Source organism: Epargyreus clarus, unplaced genomic scaffold (genome assembly GCF_041222505.1).
Source record: "Epargyreus clarus isolate Ecla_fem2 unplaced genomic scaffold, WU_Ecla_fem_2.2 ptg000005l, whole genome shotgun sequence".
Taxonomy (NCBI): Eukaryota; Metazoa; Arthropoda; class Insecta; order Lepidoptera; family Hesperiidae; genus Epargyreus; species Epargyreus clarus.
In genome coordinates, this window is record NW_027332213.1 from 5,121,970 (window position 1) to 5,140,398 (window position 18,429).

General features: G+C 33.4%; 1 protein-coding gene across 1 annotated transcript in view; it reads right to left on the reverse strand.

Annotated features, from left to right (window-relative positions):
- The window catches only part of LOC140757978 (suppressor of lurcher protein 1), an 88,631-nt gene extending 78,103 nt beyond the window's left edge, over positions 1-10,528 (reverse strand). The window contains exon 1 of the mRNA XM_073093905.1: positions 10,315-10,528. The gene's annotated coding sequence lies outside the window, so the exon portion shown is untranslated. The remainder of the gene's footprint in view (positions 1-10,314) is intronic.
- Between the last annotated feature and the right edge of the window lie 7,901 nt (positions 10,529-18,429).

Consider the following 18,429-nt stretch of genomic DNA (forward strand, 5'->3'; position numbering starts at 1 on the left):
AATTAGAAGTTTGCGAATTCAGACGCCAACTTCTTATGAAGTCTTGAACGGACACAAAGAAAATGTAAAATTAGTTTATTGAGTCCTAAATTAGCATCTCAACTTGATAACACTCTAAGGGCAAAAATTTAAAATAAATGCTGTTATAATTTCGTTTTAAATGAATTAATGTTTGGTACGTTTATTACTTAGTTTTAATTCATAAAATAAATTAAGTACTTTGAATCTATTTAGTAAACAAGCAAGTATGGCCAAAAGTGAAAAATAATATCAATTTTATGAAATGAATCCTAACTAATATTATAAATTCCAAAGTAAGTTTGTTTATTTATTAGGTTATTTACCACACTTTCATGCCTTTTTTCATGAATTTTTGTATATTTTTTTGTCTAGAATTTTAAAGTCAGTTTATAGACACCTTTCCTCAGAGTATTTTTATGCACCGGTGAAACAACCATTTTGCTAAGAATAATGGGATATTTTTAGCGGTAAAGGCGCAGACTTGTCTCAAACTTGAATCAAAATGGTTAAGGTCGCGCGCTGAGTCACATACGTATGATTTCGCGGGGTGCGAGTCCTGCGCGGGATCCCGATTAATTCACTACCGGGATTAGTCCCACACAAAGCACGCGGGATTTAGTTAAAGCAAACCCTACGTCTATTGCTACTACATTAATACTTAATACTTTGACTTATATAAATATGGCGTGACTAAGGGCAATTAATATGCGTTTCAAATTAGTTTCAAAAGATTATAATCATGTTATGACATAAATAACTAATTATGTTCAAAATATGTGTAAAATGTGTAAGATTGCGTGATTCAATTAGGAGGTTAATTCTTTCCTATAAGCCGCATTTCTATTTAAGCAATAAATTTAATACTTTTAGTTGCTAAAAATCTTAAGGCTTTCGAGTTTTCCGTAAGAAATAGTTAAAAGGAAAATGTATATAACGTTTGTAATAAAATCTTCATTTTAATAACTATTGTTTTTTAAATTCATCATTTTTTTATTAGTTTTGATTGGATGCTTAAGATAAAATATGGAATCTTCAGGGAACTAAAGAAATTACTTCAGGCATCCTAACAACACGACGCGACTAAGTAACGTATCATTAGACAAATTCCTTACGGAGTTCACGAATTACCTACGAATAAAAGCTCATTGAAATTTCATTAAAAATATGAATATAGGCTTATTATGGGCCATCAACCAAACTCTATTTAGCCCCAGACAAATTTTCAAAAAATATTTTTTAGGTTTCTTCGATGTTATGTAAGGAACTACTTTACCAATTTTTACGTCCTAGACACACAGGACTAAATTGTAAGTTGTATTTTAATCAATGTGAGATTTTTATTCAGCAGTAATTTTAATACTCCGGCCCTTAACCAAAACAAATAAAAAACACAACGAAAAATAAACGTAATACTCGCATAAAAGCGCCTAATTTGTTTACTCAATTTTAAACATAAAATGAAATGGTACACCCCAGTTTATCCATTTGTCTTTATATCCAAGCCATAAATCAAACTGGATGAGCTAAAATTCAGTACCTTCATAATACCAGAGAGGTCTGAGAAGGCACGGACAACCTAAAGCTTACGTTTTAATGTTTATTTTATGTATTTTTAACAGTCTGTCATGTTACATCCTTGTCTGTGGATTTAGTGGTCATTATGAATTATGTTTTAGCGTAGCCTTTTTGTGTCCCACTGCTGGGCATGTCTTTTATCAAAACTATGAAAGTCATACTTAGTCGTCAGGATTACTAACGCGTCTTTATCGGACCGCAGGCAAGACTAAGCCTATTTGATGTTTAAAAAAAATCGGTGGTCTGTAAAGTCAGTTTACTGACGATATTTGAACGAGACAACGTCATAAGAAAATACTGATGGAATGGTTGCATTTTTCAAAAGAAAATTTTAATTTTATTTGTTTGATAGATATTTATATGGATATAGAGAAGGAGGTAAAATACGCGGAGGCCGATTGTGCCCCCTTTCCGCGCTCTCGCTTGCACTTCAAGCCTTACATGGAACGCCTCAGAGCGAGGTAACGCCACATGAGTCATGTTTTTTTGGTGCATGCAGCCGTCTCCATCGAATTATAATTCGTTGTCACGACAAAAAGTATATGTCAATATGCAACAGTGATCGCTTACCATCAGGTAACATTAATTACAAACGACCAACTGATGTAGGTCATTATCAGAATTATTGTTAAGAGTATATGTTAAGAGAACATTAACTACCACAAAAAATCCATTAACATAATTCAGATAGCCTAGTGGTTAGAAACTCGGCCCTTCATTCAGGGGGTCTGAAGTTCAAATCCCACATAAGCACACCTGACTTGTCTAAATTATGTGCGCTTTGCAAATTATTTATTACTTCCTTGGTAAAGGAAAACGTCGTGAGGTGAAAATTTCTCAAGGGTAGGTGCATTGTGCAAATGTGCAGTCTATCAATTCGCACTTGGTCAGCGCGTTGAACTGTGGCCTAAATCTCTTTCGCTGTGAGTGGAGATCCTTGCCCAGCAGTCGGACAGTAATGGGTAACGATAAATTTAACCACCACATCTTGGAATTGTTACACAAACACGATTAAAAATGTATTTATATTCATGATCTGCATTAACGATTTAGTCAATTGAATTGGAAACCTTTTTACACGTTCTATTATATAAAAGTCATACTTCACCTCACTGCAGCTTACTGACCGCTTACAATACCCACCTTAATACTTTCCAATCCATTTAGCAAAGATATTTATAGTTCCTTTCAGAACACGATACATACGGTGGTATCAATAAAGAAAAGAAACATATCCACGTGGGTGTAAAGTAGGTACAAATACAGTTTCCGTATAAGTATAGTTTCTTCGAACTTAATATGGTCGGTTATAGCAGAGAACTGCCGTTTACCGTTACCGGTTTTGTTAATTCAATTTATGAGATGTTACTATGTTACTACATTTCAAATGTCATCATCATCATCAACCAATTACTGTCCCACTACTGGGCACAGGTCTTCTTTAAGAAGGAGAAAGATTAAGTCTACCGCGCTGGCCAAGTGCCAATTGGTAGACTTCACACACTTTTACTTTTACCTTTTTTTTTTAAGATTTTCCGGACCCCTTAATTAAGAGCCCGAGTTACTTAGCCTCTAGGCTTTCAATGCTTTTTCAAATGTAGTGTACTAAAATTAAAAACAATGTGAGTCTCTGCTAATAGAAAAGCTTGGCATTGAAGTCACGGTACAATTATTAACTATATTAGTCAAACCTCAGCATACAATAATAGAAACCACGTAAAACACTGTAGTTATAAAGCTAAAATGGAAATATCAGTGATAGCGCAGCGTTAAAGACATAAACAATTTTGCATGTTCACACATAACCTTTGAGATAAAATCAGGACTCTCGTCTGCTTTTATTTTCGTAACAAGAATAAACAGTTTTTTTTTAATTACATTACTCTAATTACAGACCGAACTCAAGAAAAACACGTAAAATATATCAAACTTATTGTTTAATTCAAGGAGTTATTATTTGTAATACAAAAGAAAAATCAGATTTTTAAAAAAGATAACGTTTTTATTTTTAATGAAAATCATGCCCAAGGTGATATTTGTAAGAATTTAATTTTGTAAGAACAAAAGGTTATATTTCAGAAAGCTTTCCTTTTTACGTCTGACGAAATCCCTAAACGGCTAGTGTAAGTTATTATAATTATAATATGGAAGTAGCAGCCGAGCATGCAGTCCACCTGATGGTAAGTGGCTACTGTCGCCCATGGACATCTGTAATCAACCCCAGATGGTTTTAGATATTCCTGCCTGAAGTCAGCCACAGACGCGCTGCTATCCCTGAGGACTAAGGTGGTACGCCTCGGAAAAATATGTCTTCCTTACCATACCCTTCAAACCAGAACAAAGCAGCGTTCAACACTGCTGTTATGAGGCAGAAATAGGTGTGGCGGTGGTGCCGCCGGAGTCGAACCACAAAGGGTTCTACCACCTTCATAATAGTTTGATAATAGTTTGATAAAGTATTTTATCACACCGCTATATTGTGATATTGTCGTTTTTTCGTCTAATGGAGATCGCGCCTAAGGGTAAGTTATTAAATTCAGAGGGTGAACGGGGGTAATATCGGAAACTCATTAATAACGTTACAGCCTGCGTCTAATTTCACCGTGACTTGGGCATATTTTCTAAATGGATTCCGTGGGCCACTGGTATCTCTATTTTATCTATAAACAACCCTCTGCCCCAGGATATTGTCTGTAATTAATTATTATTCTACCTTCCAGTCAGAGAGGATAATTTAATCAAATTGGAGCGAAGAGTTTAATTACTAGAAATTTATGATATATCTACCACTTTTGTATTTTAGGCTGGCTGTATCTTTGATTTTGGCTTAGGAAAAAAATACTATCATGCTAATTATTTATTTTAATAAATTAATATTATTTAATAGTTTGTAAATTCAACGTAAAGTGTACCATTCAATGTTACAAAAGAGACTTAGAACATAAGTAAAGACTGTAGTGTATTAGTAAGTACGCTCATAATTAGACACTAAACATAGATAGGAGTACTAGTACGAGTACTGGTATGGCGTGCGGTATTGGTACGCATCTGGCGACATCGAGTAGCTGTCAGTTGATCTGGTACGTCACTCTTAGTGTGGACGCCGTGCGGGTAGGACAGTAGTGAATCGATTTGCATTATATTTGTACTAACCGAACCAGTACAAAGACTAAAGTAAAATTTCATTTTGATAAATACATAACAGAAAGATGTTAGTGTCCGATTCGCACTTAGCCCATATTTTTATCATGCCGCGTGCGCACGTTTGCCAAACCTCAATAAACTGATACAAATTTAAACCTGCGGATACAGCTTTTCACTTGGTTTGTGTAGGTTTGCAATCACTTGTAGATTCTCGGTTTTGTGCAAGTCCCAGATATATAACAGACTTGATTCCACATCTAGCATTTTCTCATAAAATGGCGATCGACACTCAAACAATTTTTTATAACGTAGAAGTAGCTGACGAGCGATGCAGTCCATTTGATAGTAAGTGGATACTGCCGCCCATGGACATCCGAAATCAACCCCAGATAAGATAACATTCTTTCCTGGGGTCGGCCACTGATGCGCCACTATCCCTGAGGACTATGCTGGTATGCCTCGGAAAGTTACGTATCCCTTACCACACCAACCGTCTGCGAAGTAAGGCGTTTATTCGCTGCACCTTGCTTCCCATAAACAGAAAAATCGTCAAACGCCAATACGAAAAGTAGTATGTCTGTTGGAGGCCTAAAATATTTTTAATAACTCGAAAGTGTCGTTTCTTTATGCGCTTCAGAATTATTACAAAAGGTGGTCTATGTTTACGTCAACACTGTTTCTATAGATTCAGCCTCTCTCTTTTGTTGGTACAGTTATAGAAAGGTACAAAAATACATATTTTTTCTCGGCTTGTGTCGGTTGTGACCAATAACTACTGATAGAATTGAAAATAAATTCTAAAAATCTTGTATTCTTTTGTGGAGCATGTTATCAAATGTTTTCTATTTATAGAATTAGACTTTATAGATTTTCTATTTATAGATTTAGACTTTAGTAGATGCTAAGCAGATAACGTTAATCCTTAAGCTTTTAGAATATAATATTTCATAATTCTTTGAATTCACAAAATAAACCCTGGAGAAATAAAATTACTATCTATATTATTCTGTGATTAAACTAATTTAAGTTAACCGAACTTAGGAAACCTGTTCTGTGCAAAGATCAGGTGAGTATATTATTTATATTTTCGCCAATGTCATTGATTATAATTGTAATTAATTATAATTTATGAATAATTAATTGTAGGTACGTTATTGAAGTTTGTAAAAGCTCGTTATAATAAACAACTGAAGTATAAAATAAAGCCAAGTATCGTACCTATATATAAAAGCGAAATATACAGGGTGAATCTCCATAAAGTGCACATATTGAAACAGGTAAAATTAAACCGCATTTTGTCGACAAAAAAAATAAAAAAAATTTTTTTTGGGTTTTACGACCTTTTGAAGTTTTTTTTTTGGAATTGTGCACCTAAAGTAAATAAATCGCTATAACTTTTGAACTAAAAGAGTTATCATGTTCAAACAAAAATTACAATGAATGCCAATTATAGGCCGTACTGATCCATGAAAAAAAAAAGACAAAAAAATTTATCTTCCCAGAAAAAAATAGTCAGATTAGTGTGAAGAAAGCAATTTTTTTAGGTTAAATTTCAGTAATCGTGAATTTCCTCAAAATAATCTAGGCTTTTTATTTTATTTTTATTATTTAATGTAATTCTACGTCGTATTAGCTTTCAAACACTAAAAAAAGCATGCCTCTAACTTAAGTATAAAGTTTCCTACGAGCGCTTAAACAAAGGCAGTTCTTAAGGGTGTTGGTAATAAATAACATTTTTAATACAAACTAGTGTTTTTTTTTTAATTATTAAAGATTTATTTTATTACTGTTTTATCACTTTAATATCGTCAAAAATAAGAAACTACCATGAATTTACCATTGAAACATATTTTTGATAGTTTCCTTTATTTATATTTTGGACATCTAATTATGGGTCGGACTATACCAGTTTTATTAGGGCGCACATGCGTCGCGTCTTTTTTGAAACGTTCCTAGCAAACTTTATACTTGAGTTAGAGGCGTGGTTTTTTTAGTGTTTGAAAGCTAATACGACGTAGAATTGCATTAAATAATAATAAAAAAATAAAATGCCTGGATTATTTTGAGGAAATTGATGATTACTGAAAATTTTACCTAAAAAAAGTGCTTTTTTGCATTAATCTGACACTTTTTACATGGGAAGATGATTTTTTTTTGTTTTCTTTTTTCATGGATCAGTACGGCCTATCATTGGCAATCATTGTTATTTTTGTTTGAACCTGATAACCCTCTTAGTTTAAAAGTTATAGCGATTTATTTACTTCAGGTGTACAATTCCCAAAAAAAAATTCAAAAGGTCGTAAAACCCAAAAAAAAATTTTTTTAATTTTTTTTATATTATTTTTGTCGACAAAATGCGGTTTAATTTTACCTGTTTCAATATGTGCACTTTATGGAGATTCACCCTGTATAAAGCTTGTTATATTATTCGTGACAGCAGCAGTCGTCACAGCAGTGACAGCCTAGTGGTTAAGAAACTCGGCCTCTCGATCGAGGGGTCCGAGGTTCAAATCCCAGGCACGCACCTCTGATTTTTCAAAGTTATGTGTGTAATACAAAGTGATAATTTCACTTGCTTAGACGGCAAAGGCAAACATCGTGAGGAAACCTGCATACCTGCGAGATTTATAAAAAAAATCTCAAAGGTATGTGAAGTTCACCAATACGCACTTGGCCAGCGCAGTGGACTATGGCCAAATCCTTCTCATTCTGAGAGGAGACCCATGCCCAGCTGTGGGACAGTAATAGGTTGATGATATTATTGGTATCTTAAAATAGCGTCAATTCTCTTTATGCCCTACTGTTGGATACCGATCTTTCCCTTTAATTAATGAAGGCCTATAATATAGTCCAATAGGCTGCTCCGATTCAGATTACTCGTAGTAGCTAGCCCGACGGGTGCTTTCTGACCACCCATAATGAATCTAAAAATGGTAACGACTACCCAATGATAACAATAAGAACCAAAAGATAAATATGCCGTCTAAAGCAAAGAAGCAAAAAAAATAACTACTAACGGTCAAATGACCACTTCAGAAGTTGCTTTACTTATTGCTTTATTTACGCTCATTACAAGCGGGGCTATGTGCACTACACATGAAAATTCTTTTCCACAAATATTAACACAAAAACCCTTTACGTCCTTTGCGTTCGTAAAACAGATTTTCTTTTGAGCGTGCAAATATGTATGCAGCAGATGTTTTGGTCTTTTGATATAAATAAAATAGAAATACAATATTAATTTTATCCAGCTCAGCTGTGTCTGGTTTTTCATTCAGCCAACGTAACCGCCATTAGTAGAAGTAATCCACGCCGCGATTTTAATATTTCATAGAACTTCACGCTTCGCGGATTAATAACAAAAGTGGTTTCTGCAATATTGAAATGTGTGCGTGTGCAGCGATGTTCTTTTATATTGTTTCCATCAAATTTCGATATCAATCTTTCGGTTTGGCTTAATAACTTTGGATTGGAATAGAAAAAATAGCTTTGCGGATTTTTTGGGTATTTTAACGTAACAGTGATCGTGAGTTTTGTAGTTTTAGAGCTTATATGCTCTAACTGCATGTACATACTTATAAGTTTGTTTGTCGTCATCAATCCAGTGGTAGACATAGAGAATATTGCTATAGGTGTATTTTGACCCTGTCAAGTTTATTATAGGACAGTATAATACTTTTTATTTAAATTATATTTGCCTACTCAAATTGTGCCTGTATGAAAAAATCGTATCAATTCACACATTCTATAAGGTAATCACTCAACACATGAAAACTAGGTAACATTAGCCCGCAAATAGGTCACAACCGATTAATGTTTTCGAACCATTCAGCTAGACTATGCGTCCTATCACAAGTATTGTGATAGTTGTCAACAACCTAGAAAGCTTATAGCGGCCTCATTTCGATAGAACGTGAAAGTGACTAGAACTCTGTATAAGAACTTACTAGTGCGTACCGTTTTTGATGTTAACCGTTTTTCTATACACGAAAGTTTTATGGACGGATAGTTTCTTTAATGTTAAAGGAAAAGTCTTTAACCGGCTTCTTTCTTATACATGCCGGTATGGACCCATAAAATAACTTGAGATGTTTTTTTAGTATTTTTCTTTTATGAGCTGAGATTCTAACTCACTAGATATTTATACATTACTAGTTATATTTATTATAACGTACTCTATAAAAACAATACATAAAATAAACGTATTTATATATGTTTCTGTAAATGCCTATAAAATAACTAAAGTTTGACCGCAAATAAAACTTAATGAAGCAACGACCTCAACTCTGGAATATTTTTGATAAATTATTTATTTTAAATCCTTACATAAATATTTTGATTGTTTAGTTAATTGAAATATGAACTAATATGAATACCATGAATATAAATTCAAATTATCCGAGAGTGTAACAAGCTTCACGATCACTTCTAAGGTTTAATACACAGAATAAAACAGTTTAAATGCTCTACAGTACTCTGCCGTATTTATACTATAAAATACAATACTGTACCGAAAAAACTTAACACTAAAATTAATTTATACAGTACGGTATTATAATACCGTATATAAAAATAAATCAAGTATAAATATTATTCTTGCGACGGATAGTACAATAAATAATATTTATACTAAATCCAACATTTTACGTAAAATAAGATATATTTTTAGTTGAATACTTAGTACTTTATTTACTTATTCGAAAGCCGGTATAATTTTCCCTTTCATTCTCAACATTTCTTAAACCAACTAACAAAAATTGTACCCATTGTCGTGGGAACTAAATAGGATTATCTTCTTTCACTTGAAAGAGCCCTGCGTAGTGCGTGAGCACATGTCACCTCGAACAGGCCCTTATATGCGTTGTGACCTTGTTTTTAATGACATAGTTTTTTCATTTAATAGAAATAAAAAATAAGCATTTTGCCTTATCAGAATCCAATAGTTTTAACATAGGTTCTATGGAATTCATATTCATAGGTTTCATTTATTTGTCTCTCATATACATATTTAACGTAAACGTAAGATATTTAAGAAAGGAAACTAATCAGTAGTAATGCGATTATGGTCTACATAAACTACTAAAATAATACTAGTTTTTAATACTAGTCACGGCCCGAGCCCGGGCCAGTTAAATAAAAACTTATTGTGTGTCTTGTGGAACTTTATTTGATGTGAAATTTAAAACAATTAAGTCCACTATCATACACACAAACAGCGAAACAAATAATGTGACGTAATTATTTTATATGAAAATATTTTTGAGGGACAACAAACGTCAAGTTTTTATTTAAAAGGAAGGAAAAATATTTGACTGTAATGAGAGTAATAATTAAGGGCACATCCACGTGTACTTAAAACGAGCCATTAAATTAAATTATGAATTCAGGTTGAACAAAATTTCACAAGCTTACAGAGTACTTTAAAAGCGACTTGAAGCAAAATTTATGAACTCCAAAAGTCTTCAAAGTCACAACAATTAGAATTAAAGTCCGGAAGAGCGTCACCAAACTTTATACACTTCATTGAATTGTAAACCTCTTACAAACTACTTAATACTTATACTTTATACTTACTTGCTTTGAGTATGGTAAAGGCGCCACCGCACAAAACACTTAATACTACTTTATTGGAGTAAAATCAATAAACCGACTGCTGACCAAGTATTTAAATCCAATTGTCTACGCTAAATGGTATACGAAACTCGTAGCGGTCGTAGCGTTGTACGTAGCGCCGTAGCGCTTTACGGCGTAGACGTCCGCCCGCCCGCGAACCCGCGTGAGACTGATAACTTCAAGCTCTGCCAAGTACACTTTAGATGTAAGGTGTTATTTTTTAACTCATTATATTGGATTGAATATTTTTTTTCGATTGAAACATAATGTCTGAAATCTCGCGGACACGAATGTATGTCCAGAGTATTGTAATTATGAATATTAATTTGTAGCACATATGTACTACAAAATTTGAGGTTCCTTATCCTCTATCTATCACCTCTATCTATCATATCTATCACCAAGCATACTGACTAAAAAAAATAATTGATTGTAACAACTAGGTTTTTTCTCAAGTATGCTTTCAAAATAATACTTTTATGTCATTGTAAAGTAAACTCCAATCTACTTGATGGTGAATGGTGACAATGGCTCATGAACATCTGTAACTATGCAATAGGATTGGAATTAAATTTAAGATCATGAGATAATTGCTTTGTATATGAGTATATTTTATGTTTCACCGAACTCGAACACAACATTTAACGCTGATTTAAATTAGATACAAAATAGGATGCATAAAGTTCGCTTAAAATACTTTAAAATCCATTAAATATTTTCCACTATTCCTATTACATAAGTAATAAAGTGGCAACACAAATGCTACATATATGGGAAAGTAATGACACGTTAGATCCGCGGCTTTACTTGCGTTCTTGCACATACGGCTTCGCAGCTATAAGGATTCCTCACGTAATACGACTTACGTCATTTGTGTACTAGAACAAGATATATGTATCGCTAAAATAGTAGAACCTTTCATTTTATTCAAATAGCATCACTCATCAGTCATCTAAAAATTTGTTTTGCACTATCTTTATTGGAAAATTTAGAATTTTGTGATGCTACATAATAATGAAGAGGTTCATAAAAACTTTCTTAGGATGAAAACAACTCAACTCAATCTATTTCCATATCTACCTAACAAGATATACTAAATGTATGTAACTAAATGTATGTAACACTGCTTTTCAGTAAATAAAGAAAAACTTTACGAACCAATTATGGTCTATCAAACCGCAAGTTGTTATCGTGGTGGACTATGGTCTATTGATCTAGTGGGAGAATAATAGGTCGTTGATAATATTCCTATTTCCGCCCAATAACAGTAGTGTTAAGAGTTGCTATGCACCTCTTTGAAGGTGTTGCAAGGTAGACATACTCGTCCGAGGCAATCCAATTTTATCCTCACTGAAAGCAACGCATCTGAAACCGACGTCAGTTAGGAATCTAATCTTATCAGAGGCTTAATATACATGTCAATAAGCGGCAATAGCCACTGACCATTTGCATGCTCGTTTGCTACGAGTACTTCTACATTATAAAAACACCTATCGTAGATTTTATTTACAGAAATGTACCGTAAAAGTTGTAAGATTAAACCAACCACAAGTGCGTTCAAACAAGTGCAGGTAGATAAGACAGCGGCTTTGTAAAACTTTCTAAAAATGGATCCCGACTGGAAATCAAAACAAGCGTTGGCTCGCATCCAGTAAGTCTTACAAGAGTGTAAAATATGAGCGGTTCCTTCAAATAAATGGCTCCACACACATTTTTACGTTACAATGGAAAAAATGAGTGCTTTTTAATACACAGATGCTTACCTGTACTGCAAAAAAGATATTTGGATTATTATGTTGCAATGTTGTATTTTTATTTGCGTTTTAAGGCACAAAGCCCACATTTGAAGGTGGTAAAACCCTTGGTGGTTCGACTTACATATTTCTGCCTTACCTAATTCTGCCTTATAATAGCAGTTTTAACTGCTGTGTTTTGGATTGAGCACCCTGCTCGTCTGCTACTCCTATATTATATAAACAACAGCATGATTCTTCTAATTATTCACATTTCTTCACAAAAGAAAAGCTACATTATCCTGTACTACAAACGTTACATATTATGTTTTATTTACTACATAACAGAAATAAGTTAGAGTTCATCAATTATATAAACTACAGTTGTTGACCACCACGTAGACGAAGTCGCGAGCAAGAGCTAGTATCTGCTAATGAACAACTTGACCTGTTCACTTATGTCAAGGCAATTAATTTTCTAAATTACAAGAAAAACATTTCTATGTCGTAACTGTACTTTTATCGTCTTATTGGACCATTAATAAATTAATAGTTACCGAGTACGTATGTTTCTTTTAATGAACTAGACGTTCGATATGAAATGAACAAACCAATAATAATGAAGTATAGGGCAGTTTATATAGAAATAGAAATTATTTTATTTAATACTAGCTGACCCGGCAAACTTTGTACCGCCTCAAAATCTATTTATCAAATATATTTCATATAGAATATAGCCTATGTTACTCGTTGATAATGTAGCTTTCCAATGGTGAAATAATTTTTAAAATCGGTCCAGTAGTTTTTGAGCCTATTCATTACAATCAAACAAACAAACAAAGTTTTCCTCTTTATAATATTAGTATAGAAAAATAAACAAGCAGTCATAGTCTATGGGTTTAAACGTAATTGGTTTCGTAATTAAGAGGTCCAAGATTTGAACGGTGAGAAAATATCGCGAGGACATCTGCAAGCATAATCATAATCTGCAAGCCAGAACGAAGTTCAAAAATGTTCCCATGTGTTTATTCCCTTTAAAACTTTCACCACAAGCATCTCTTGCCTTGCATTTCATATATATTAACTATTATTTTATGTTACAACACAGAAAGTCCGTCTGATTTTAAGTTGTCGTTACAACAAAGCTTTCTGTGTCAATTGCAAGAACAACTGGAGTTCTTACTTTAGTTAGTAATTGGCCGCAGACTATCCTATGCTTTAGAATTAAATTGGCGCCCCACAAGTAAGCAACTTTCTCTTTACAAACGAAATACTCTTATAAAAATGGTAAAAATACGTAATAAAGATATTAATGAAAAGTCACCTAACCTTTTCCAGTTTAAACCGTTGATCTCGAACACATTGCAAAAAACTTAAGCTGCTTTCATTTACACAACTAAAAATATTGCTAACGACCTGGCGAGGGCATTGCCGTGCCCCCAAAAAAAATATTTTTAAAATATTAACTCAAATTGGTACACCAGTAATGTATAGTCTAATAGTATGTCAAAAATAAAAGTAAAATCAGTTAAAAGGGAACAGAACCTTTCGTGAATAGTTGCAAAGGCACCTCCACAACACCACGCTCATTTTTGCCATTTACAAAGACACGTCAATTTATTTTTAATTAATTAAATATACAATAGGGTAATCATGAACAATTACTATCGAATGTATTTCCTACTACAATTTCACAAAAATTGCTTCTATAAAAATCTCCAATACATTTCTATCCCCATTTTTGCTTAAATAGCAAATATATAGATTGTAGAAGTGGAAAATGAAAACGTATTGCTCTGTCGGGAACCGCACTCTGTCAATGGTTTCTTTGCCCGCCTCGGGGACCCTACGTGTCCGTAATCATTTTGTATTAGACCCGAGTGTGAACTGAATAATAACTTTATTCAACACATTACTGTAGTTGGAAGTTGAAAAAGGAAAAATAAAGGATTATATTTGTGTTAGGGTGTTCTATTATCATATGATTTAAATATTAGCTTATTGCGATTACAAAGCAATTTTATATGGTAGCTCAGTCGTATGTCTTCCCTATGTCATTTTTCCGAGTATGCAATCCCAGAAAGAGAAATAAATAAAAAACCTGAAATGACTGAGCTGAATAGACGAAAATTCGCCAATGTTTAAGAAAACACTATGCAAATTAGTAATTAGCTTTCTCTATAGAAATCAACCCGTAACGGGGTTAATTAAGGGTTAAAATATCATTTGCGTACCCGCAATCCCGACAAAGGGCGTATAGAGAAACACCGTAGGGTTTTAGCCGGTAGGAGTCCGGCATATCCTCTCTGTTGCCCCCCGGCTGAGAGGAACCCATGATGGATTTCCCCACGTAAAATAAAACGGGTTAAAATATCATAGGTATACATAAAGTCATGGTCAATGTGATAGACTATGGCCTTATGAACTTCTCATTATTAGAGTAACTGTAGTTAGAAAGCAGAAACCAGTAGTTTTACCATCTGCCATTGGTGCTTTTAAATAGAGAGAAGGGAAGAAATAATTACACCAACAATAAGACAGTAATTGGTTGGCGAGGTCTAAATGTTGTTTATAATTCTAGTATTGGTGGGATTGGCTTAAGGTATTGTAAACATTTTTATTTAATTAATTTAGATAATTAATTTCCACAATACCGGAAATCGTCTTTTGCACAAACACACCTATGCCTAATAATACTTCCCGAGCTTTTATTATAACTTCACGTAACCTTGGGTGAGCTTTATTGTCGCTTTTCCATCCGTACAAAATAATCCTTAAACCAAGCAATATTTTTTTATGTAATTAATGAAGTTAAATATTCATAATACTAAGTATTAAACGCATTTTAACAATAATATTATAACCATAAAGTTCACTATAAATTCACATTTATTTTATTCTTTACAAAATAAGCTCTTAGAAAGTTATTTTGTTTACAAATTTATGCGAAAGGTCTGCAAAGTAAAATATTAACTTTAAATACTAAGTAGTGAGTTAGAATATTTAGTGCGAACCGAACTACGTAAACTGTAGCGTGGGCGTCTGAGAAATTCTAATAGCAAAGTTTGCAAACGAAAGTGTCCAAGAAATTTTATCTTTAATTGATTTAGGGAAAAAATCTAATACGTAAACATTTCTTAGGCATTTTGACCAAGAAAGTGTGATAAGTTTTTTTCATATAGAAGTAGAATGCATAGTCCTAGTATTTAGTCCATCTGATGGTTAATGGATACTGCCGCATTGACATCTGTAATCAACCCCAGATAAGACAATCTTCCTACCTGAGGTCGGCCACAGTTTTTGCGCCTGATGACTAAGTTTTTACACCTGAGATAAGTATTTCGTCCTTACCATATTGAATGTAAAGGATATCTCCAATGAAAGACTTGAATCCAGTTAGTTATTTTTAATTAATTCGAAGATCTTCACATTCATAATTTTTGAGATATGCTGTTTCCCACTATTTTCCTATTTTCTTTTTTTTATCATGAATACAGTGTAACGGTATATTATAAGGCTAGCATTATTTTTCGAGTAAAAGATTTTTAGCTATTTGTTAATTTAATTTATTATTGTAAGGTTGAACTAACGCAATAAAAGACAATAATAAATGTGACCTTACACAAATATGCAACATTATTACATTAGTCTTCGACTTAATAAAATCGACTCTGATTTCTATTATTAAGATCATGTATAGATGTTACGAGCGAACCATATAACGGAAAGTTATTCATCAAATAATTTTCGTCATTACAATTTTCAGATACATCTATCTGCCGTCGCTCAACATAATAAATAAGGTTTCACGTATTTTTCCTATAAAAAACTATTTTCTTACAGGAAATTTGACAAATATTACAATGCGACAATTTAAATAGATCTGGCGAATCTTTTCATCCTTTTTTTCTTCAGTAACCAAATATAAAAGGTGACAATTTAAAATATGTACAGAAAGACACAATCAATAAGCTTACCTAATCCATAAAATTGATTTCGCAATTCACTTGAACCCAAATAGCTTTTCAGTTTATCCCCTTAAAGCCTGATGCTTCGCTAAACAAATGAAAGGATTGTAAAACTACTCTGCGAACTTCAATCATGCGTACAGCGATGCTCAAACCTTAATAAATAGTTAATACAATTTTTGTTTGTAGTACAACTCCGTGCAATTTGACTCTAAAAATTCACACTAAAGTATATCGTGTGTGGTAGAAAGTGTTACAAATGCAATTATAAATTTTGTCTTCGGCAAGAGGATTTAAAGTTATGGTAGTTCATTTCGTTTTTCTAAATAAATTCCTGAAAGTAATAAGTTTACAGTTGATTTTTCATAAAATAAATGTAAATAACAAACAAAAACAGCATTATACATAACTATTACCTATTAGCATTTTAACTTTAAAAGTTGAGAACCATTGGCGTGTCTTTACAAAACAACCACAAATAACAAGGTGACTTTTCTAAAGATCCAGTGATTATTTCTTGAAATACCTTGAAATCATCCTTCGAAAATAAAGATGATTAAATTCTTAAGTCTTAATGAAAAAACAAAGTGTTCGACAATAACTCAGGAGCCACATACTATAAAAAGAGTTAATTTGCGGTTGCCACATGCTTTGGCTTTTTCATCGCACTCAACTTTAGCCATTAGAACGCGATGATGACGTAGTTCAAAACTCTTTGTTAGCTCCCGGAAATAGAACACGTGCTAGGGAGTCTCGCAATTTGTCAAGACATCATCGTAGCTATAATAACTAATGAAATATCTTAGACTTCATTCATAGAGTTGAAACTAAAAAACGTTTAAAGGTGGTAGAACCCGTTGTGGTTCGACTCCGGCGGCACCACCGCCACACCTATTTCTACCTAATAACAGCAGTGTTAAGCGCTGCTGTGTTCCGGTTTGAAGGGTGTGGTAAGGGAGACAGACTTTTCCGAGGCGTTCCAGCTTAGTCCTCAGGGGTAGCAGCGCATCTGTGGCCGACCTTAGGTAGGAATATCTAATCCTATCTGGGGTTGATTACAGATGTCCATGGGCGGCAGTAGCCACTTACCATCAGGTGGACTGCATGCTCGTCTGCTACTCCTATATTATAAAAAAAAAAAACTTCCTCTAATTAAAATAGGGCTGAATAAAAAAAAATCTTCATCTCTAGAGTGAAATATGGAACGTATTAAATAGGAAGGACAAAATGAGAAACTCCAATGTATTTTAACATCGTTGTATACGTCGGAGACGGACAATAGTACGCAAATTAGTTTGAGCATTCTTTATCGTCGAGGTTCTGTTAATTCAGTAATTAATCAAGAGATGGCGCTAGTAGTACCGCACGTCAATAAGGACAACAACCTAAACTGTTAAAAAGCGGCATGTCTGCATTGTCGCTTTTTAACAGTTTAGGTTGTAATCCGAATTCTCTCAGCATTCTATTTCACCGATATAATTATAATGAAACGTTTAGGAAAAGGCATCAAGAGTAATTAAAATTATACGGGTAAATTTAATTTGACTTCAAGGAAAAATGAGTTGTTCATACATATACAAATTGTTTTTCAATGGCCCACGAAGCGTCATCCTTATTTTACTATTTCGTATTTTTGGTCGATGTTGTAGAACATTTCGCTTAGAGTTATGTGTGAGCGCAATCCGGCTTAGCGATAACGAATGTGGGCAGTCCCCAACGCGAACCGACATATAAGCTCCGACAATAATTTCTATTTTTATTCACGCAAAAATCAAGTTAAGTACCTATGAAAAGGGCTTTCTTTCATAAATAGAATGATAAATCGTTTACCAGTAAGTATACGTTGTGAAGAAGATTGGCTAATGTAGATTAATGAACGGTGATCTTATTATTCAAAGTGGTGAATTTATGACTTACTTAAGTCTCATCTTTTCCGTCGACTATTATTACTTATATTATGTAAAAGCAATATTATTTACGGCTGATATCAATATTTTTATGCTACACTTCTCATAAAACCCAATATGTTGAAATCAATAGAATTTGATAAACGAGATACTTCTCTACAAGAAGTTTTTAAGTCTGCCATTAATGTGTCCTAAACGGATTTGCAAAAATTTGAAGCACCTTTCGATACCCAAAATTCTTATAAATTTACACCTTGCAGTCACAAACCCAAAGGTTAACTGTGCTAAGTAGCACGAACTGTAATATATTGTCTTACTTGAGCTAAACTATCATGATTTAATATTAATGATACAATCACTGTATATTATTACTTAATACTTCCACAGTTCATCAAGTACTATAAATAAGTTTTTATCATCAACTACAGCCAAACAAATATAGTGCTGTACCATATATCTTACATGCAT